This window comes from Galeopterus variegatus, unplaced genomic scaffold, assembly GCF_000696425.1.
Source record: "Galeopterus variegatus unplaced genomic scaffold, G_variegatus-3.0.2 Scaffold142, whole genome shotgun sequence".
NCBI classification, from domain to species: Eukaryota; Metazoa; Chordata; class Mammalia; order Dermoptera; family Cynocephalidae; genus Galeopterus; species Galeopterus variegatus.
The window spans coordinates 588,000-595,141 of NW_007726253.1; the positions used below are offsets into that span (position 1 = coordinate 588,000).

The following is a 7,142-nucleotide window of genomic DNA, read 5'->3' on the forward strand; positions in this document are numbered from 1 at the left end:
CCACGTGGCCGGGGGAACAGACACCCTGGATCACCTGGCGGAGGCGCCCGGCCTCACCCACCAATCGGCGCCCGCGGCACCGCTCCGCTCGGCCGCGCCACCCAATCAACGGCCGCGAAAGGCTTTGGCCTCGCCCACACCGGCCCGCGCCCGGGCGCTCCGCCTTAAAGGGCCGAAGGGGCAGCCTGCGCCCGCCGGGGACGCCTCCTGCGCTGGGGACCACAGGTCTCAATTACGGGTCCCTCCTCCTGGAGATTCCTCGCCCCGTCGCCCCCTGGCCAGCTCCTCCTCGTCATCCAAGCGGGGGCTTCCGCAGCGCCTCCTCCGAGAAGCCTTCCCCGATCACTGGTCACCTCCCCACCCTCTGCAGAGACTTGTTACTCGACTGCAAGTGGCACCGGACAGGAGGGTTCCCATCCCCGGGGCGGGACAGAGCCCGGCTCGTAGGAGGCATTCAGTGATGGTCGTTTTGACTCGGCTTTTTAGGGAGCCGGGCCAGGCTCACGTTCCCTCCCGGAAGGCCGGGAACAGGGGTGTCGCGCATCCTCTTCGTCACTCTCTTCCCGCCGGGCTGTCCTCATAGAGGAACGAATGATTGAGCCTGCCGGCTCGGCCCGGCACCCACCGAGAAGTCTCGCAATGAACGTGGATCCCTGCACCCGAGCCGTGACCCTGCCCTTCGGGTTACACGGAAAGCCACTTAGACTGGGGACACGGGGTAGCAAAGCTATCCAGAGTGTCAGCCACAGCGCCCAGCTGGAGAGCCCTGTTCTCATCAGGCCAGGCGCCCTGTAGGTGCCCAAAAATAAGTAGCATATCCGAGGGGGCCAAGCCTCTGGTGTGTGTTAAATCTGAAGCCTGCAGAGAGAAAACACCAGAAACTGTCCACGCACCACACTACAGAAAAGCCAGGACACAGGGACTCAGGTCCAGTGGGGAGGAAAAGCTGCGCCCAGGAGGTGAGCACCTAGGGCCTCGGGGGAGTTCCTGAGCTGGCACGTTTGAGCCACTCAGGCCATTCCCTCTGTCTCCTCAGAGCATCTGAAGACCCTTCCAGAGGCAGCAGTGAGCTGTCATGGCCAGAGGCACAGTCCCACATCTGAGCGCTTCGTTTTACTAGACGTGGGATCTTGGGCAAATACCTTAACCAGCAACGCTCGAGTGCCCCATGTGTAAAGGAGTGTTACTGTCGCCTGACTCAGCCTTGTGAGGATTTAAACGGGTTAAGGTGGACCAGGTGGTCGGCTCAGTTCCTGACCCGTAGTAAGTGCAGCGCTCGAGAAATATTAGCTGATATTAGACTTGATTTTATTCTTGAATTTCTTTTGGATGTGATCGGACGGTACGTGTTTACTGAGTTCCATGTGTCAAGTGCTCTGGGAAACCGTTTCACCACAATCATCTGAAGGCATTGAGTCCAGAGACGGTTTACATGTTGGTCCTGCTCTCCGCGAATCCAATTTGTGAAACTCAGGGGACCCAAAGCATAAAGAGTTAATTCCTAGCTTTCCATTACACACACACACACACACACACACACACACACACACACACACACGCACACACGCACACAGAGGACTCACTACTAAATTCAGTCTCCATTTCGAGAATATTTCTGGTGCATAAAGTTCATTCTGATACATAGAATTTAACTTTTTTGTTTTTGTTTTTGTGGCTAGCCAGTACAGGAATAGCACCCTGGACCTTGGTGTCTGATACATGCAATTTAAAAAACAGTGACAGGAATTTGTTTCAGGTCAAAATGACAGAAGACCAAGGAATGAAATTCTGGTGATGAAATTGTTAAAACCAGAGGGAGATTTTTTTTTTTTTTTGGTGGCTGGCTGGTATGGGGATCCAAACCCTTGCTTGGTGTTACAAACACCATGCTCTAACCAACTGAGCTTACCCACCAGCCCTAGAGGGAGAATTCTGCTTTCTAAATCTTTCTCAGGGGCCGGCCCGTGGCTCACTCGGTAGAGTGCGGTGCTGATAACACCAAGGCCACGGGTTCGGATCCTATATAGGGATGGCCGGTTTGCTCACTGGCTGAGCGTGGTGCTGACAACACCAAGCCAAGGGTTGAGATCCCCTTACCGGTCATCCTTATAAAAAAAAAAAAAAAAAAAATCTTTCTCAAGAGGAAACAGGGGGTCACGATTTGAGTGGCAGAGGGGCCGGCCCGCAGCTCACTTGGGAGAGTGCGCTGCTGATAGCACCAAGGCCACAGGTTCGGATCCTATATAGGGATGGCCGGTTAGCTCACTTGGAAAAGCGTGGTGCTGACAACACCAAGTCAAGGGTTAAGATCCACTTACCAGTTGTCTTTAAAAAAAAAAAAAAAAAAAAAAAAAGATTTGAGTGGCAGGCACTGTGCTCGGTCCTGGGGATGTAGAGGTTTACAACGAAACACACAAAATACCACATAAACCACATCTGGAAAGATATATGTGATCATAGTGAGTGACATTAGCTCATGAGTTTACTGCCGACAAGGATTCCATTTTTATTGGTCTTTGCCCCTATTCAGGAATAGTGTTTCAAAATCAAATGCATTTGTGATATTATGTATATATTTTCGTTTTCATCCATGTCCGTGATTCTTTCGTCCATGATTGTTGGTTCTCAGCTCCTGTAAGCCTTATTATTTCTTAGTGACTACAGCAATAGTATCTTTGTTAATTTGGCCTTCTGTCCTTGGTTCCTGAAGTAGCTCCTGGGTGATGGAGGTGAAAGACAGTCTCTTGTTATTTATAACAAGCCCTTTCAAACACACCTGAACTTATATTAATGAGGTGACTTATGGAAAACCCCTGGATACCACAGGATGGGAGGGGGCTGATTGTCCTGAGAATCAGCCATGTGCTCAGAGGTTTGGAACTTTAACTGCCTAATCTCAAGGGAGGGAGTGGTGGGGGAGAGGGTCTGAAGGTTGAGTTGGTCACCATTGGTCAATGATTTAATCAATCTTACCTATGTAATGAAGCTTCCATAAAAATCCAAAGGACTGGGTTTGTGGGGGCTTGCGGATAGCAAACACGTAGGGGGTTTATACATCCATGTGCCTAGAGCGTGGTGCACCCCAGCTCCTTGGGTATGGAAGTTCTGCACCCCTTCCATCATATCTCGTCCTTCATCTGTGTTTTTCGGATGTGCTTTATAATAAGCTGGAAAACATGTTTCCCTGAGTTCTGTCCATGAGTCCCCTGAGGCCTGGACTGTGACTAGTGTCTGAAGTGGGGACAGTCTTGTGGGGCTGAGCACTCAACCTGTGTGATCTGATGCTATCTCCAGATAGACAGTGTCAGAACTGAACTGAATTCCTCTAATTCAGGTAGTGTGTGCTACAGAATTGATTGCTTAATGGTGGGGAAAACCCCACACATTTGATCACAGAAGTCTTCTGTGTTGATTGTTGAATGAGTGAAAAAGGTTTTTTTGGTTTTTTTTTTCCCACTCATCATTTACACATTTGAAGTTCATTCCTTTCTTTTTATGTATGAATCAATGTAACTGTTCATCTGAGCTATTCCCCCAGGTTACTGAAGTCTATTGATCTAATTCCACTAAGAGCACAGTAACTCCAAGCTTTTCAAGATTTTCAGGCTTACTAAAAGAACGTTATGGGCTGGCCAGTTAGCTCAATCGGTTAGAGCATGGTGCTAATAACACCAAGGTCCAGGGTTCAATCCCTGTAACGGCCAGCAAAGAAATACAAAATAAGGGTATGTTAGATGCACAAGCTCAAAGGTTTACATCAAAGGTAACAAACTTCAGTGGGTGTCAGCCATCCACCAGGCAAGTCAACCTAGTTCCACTCAGGACTGCAGCATCACCGCATCACCTGCCACATGAATCTAATTTTACATTCATGACAATACAGCTCTCAGGAGCCACCAGGTGTAGAACTTCAACCATGGAATTAATGACTCAGTTGTACAGGAAGCCCAAAAGAGTTACCCATATTAAACAGGGGAAGGGGCGACAAAAAAGGCAAGCTGGGGCTGGGGTGGGGTGGGAGTCATGATTGCTGAACATGTTAGCACACATGCCATGCCATGGTATTTCCTGATGAGTCAACGACAATTACTAAACCTCACAGGTGTGAGCTTGCAATCACAATCTTCCCTTCTCTCTAAAATCCCAGAATCTGGTACTGGAGTTGCCAGCTGATGAATGTGAGTGGGAAGTACCACCACATCAGGGAGAAGCTGATCTCCAACAATAGAACTGAAAACTGCAGCCAAGATGGTGAGCTTGCAACAGGCCTCAGCACAGCAACATCTCATCCACACTGGCTTTTTCCAGCACATGCTTCCATCTGTTTCCTTGGTAACATTTTCCCATGTTGATAGGTCCTTTCACCCTTGAACACCATCATTCTGTTTTCTCAGGTGTGTCCTGATGGCTGTCCCTGCCACTCACCCTCAATATTGTCCCCCAAAATAAGTGACCTACAATAAATAGTCTTATGGGCTGAATTGTGTCCCCCCCCCACCAGCCCCCAAATTTATATGTTGAAGTCCTAACCTCCAGTACTACAAAATGTAACCATACTCGGAGATGGGGTCTTTTAAGAGGTAATTAAATTAAAATAACATCATTACTGTGGGTCCTTATGTGATACTACTAGTGTCTTCATAAGAAGAGGAAATTTGGACACAGATACAGAGGAAGGCGAAGTGATGACACCATGAGAAGACAGCCACTGAAAAGCCAAGGAGAAAGGCCTGGAACAGATCCCTCATGGTCCTCAGAATAAACCAACCCTGCAAACCCCTTGGGCTCAGACTTCCGACCTCCAGAACTGTAAGACACTAAATTTCTGTTGTTTAAACCCCCAGTGTGTGGTACTTTGTTACAGCAGCCCTAGCAAACTTTTACAGACAGTGATTAAAATAAGATTTGTTTTAATCCATTCAGAAAACAGGCCACAACACTGCTGCCTGATTCCTCTTCCTTGTATATTCTGGTTGATGGAAAGTGTGGAGTTTACTCTATCAACGAAATGTCAGAGCTGGAGGAGCTGCGACGGATGATGTACTCTAGTCCAACTCTCTCTCTCTTTTCCAGTGGAGAACCAGAAGGTTACGTGACTCACTTGAGACTGTGCTGCTGTTCTAGATCCAAAGTGGACACAGTCTAGGTGCCTGGACTCACCCTCTCGGAGGGTAACAGCTAGGGCACTGCTTCTCGTGTTTTCCAAGGACAGAGAATCTGCACTTCCTGGGATCAGGCAGTAGAGCCTAAAGTGCTCTTGTTGCTTTATTTCTAGGAAATCTCATTTCATCTTAACTCTTGTGGACTTTGCCCTCCCTTCCATTTGTTTCAATATTACCATTAATTAATGCCACCACCCCAACCCTAATACCTTTGAATAAAACTGATGCCCCAGAAAGAGGTACCATGTTTATATTGTATCCCATTTCAGAAGCAGGGGAGCAAGGAATGGTTCCTAGAATTTTCCCAACTGAAAAGTAGTTCTGAAAATAGAGGACCTCTTCCCAGAAACACTTTTTTGAAATTTTGTTGCCAGAGACAAATCAAATAGGAGCACTAGGGATACATTTCAGAAAGTAAGGAAAAGCAGGTAATATCAAATACTATCTAAAATAATGCCTAGTTAAAAAAACTTAAGCTGGTAATATTTAATGGATTTTTTTTTTTTTAATGTTGTGCACCAAGTAAGCTTGTTTCCTCTATAGCCCTGCTCTTCATCCACCCTGGTAAGTGATCCAGCTGAGGCCCCAGGTTGGACCCAGGCGGTAGCTGATGGCTGCCTAGGCCTCTGGTGGCCACAAATGAGAGGCGACTCACATCTCTTGCCCACCTGGCTTCTCTTCTCCACCCCTCGGGCTTATGAAACTCAAGGCTGTATACGTTTCTTCCTTTTTGCTCTCCTGCTCATCTTTTAACAGGTAAGCTCCAAGCTGTCTAAAAACCTGATTTTTTTTTTTTTTTTTGTCCTTTTTGTGACCAGCTGCACCGCGCTCAGCCAGCGAGTGCACCAGTCATCCCTATATAGGATCCGAACCCACAGCAGGAGCGCTGCTGCGCTCCCAGCACCGCACTCTCCCGAGTGCGCCACGGGCTCGGCCCTAAAAACCTGATTTTAAAATATGCTAATCAAAAAAACCCCCTGCTAATCCCTATTAATTTTCTGGCATGACACTCTTACACCTTGTTGCCAGAGGTTTTGCTACCTGGGCTATCAGTGTACAAAAGCACTGAGGAAGGCATGGAGGAAAGATGCTTATGATTAAGTCAGCCAGGCCTGGGTTTATGTCTACTCCATCACTTATTACACACATGCTTAATATTGGGAATATTAGCTAAAATTGGAATAATTTCATACATCTTTGAGAAAATATCTGTGAGAATTTGGGATAATGTGATTTAAACATCTAGCAGTTTAAACAATAAAACCAAACTTGTGAAACTGGATGTTTTGTTTTAAAAATAACTAGTGTAGTGAACACAGTTCAATCTTTCTTTGATACCTGAGATTCTCACATTGCTTCTAAGTGGTTATTCTGAAAAAACAAGGGTGGTAAATTCAGAGCCCACTGTTTAACAGATGAGGAAATCAAAGCTCAGGGAGATTAAGGCAGCGGCCGAGGTCACACAGCTGGTAAGTGATATATAGCTACAGATGTTAGGAAACTGGGCTGAATGGTGTACTCCAATCAGGAGTCAATCTCAATTTTGAACTGGTAAAAATTTCTTACTCTATATAGCCAACAAATATGAGTTACACAATCAGGTAACATAAGGGATTTAAGTTTGATATGGGAAGAATTTCATCAGAGCAAAAATTCTTAAACGGTAAAATAGATGAGGATGTTGTGAAACTCTGGGTTTTAGAAAAGAGTATCTGTTGGTATCAGGCAAACAAAGCAAAGATAGCAGGAGAGACTGGATGACTGTTTTCTTTCACAATCATGAGCATAAGAGCAAGGATTTCTAACATTCCAGCTCATGATTACTAAGCGGATATCATGTCCAAAAAATTCAGTTGTCTGAAAATCTCCATTCTGAAATTTCTCTTCCTTCCTGAAATACAAGTTAACAGTTTAACGAATAACTCACTTAGCAACATAAAAGTTCTGATAAAAGCTGTGGTTTCGGGGGGGGGGGGGGGG

General features: G+C 46.5%; 1 protein-coding gene across 1 annotated transcript in view; it reads right to left on the reverse strand.

The window, feature by feature from the left end:
* SH2D5 (SH2 domain containing 5) overlaps window positions 1-84 on the reverse strand; it is a 10,667-nt gene extending 10,583 nt beyond the window's left edge. Inside the window, exon 1 of the mRNA XM_008590657.1 lies at window positions 62-84. The gene's annotated coding sequence lies outside the window, so the exon portion shown is untranslated. The remainder of the gene's footprint in view (window positions 1-61) is intronic.
* Between the last annotated feature and the right edge of the window lie 7,058 nt (window positions 85-7,142).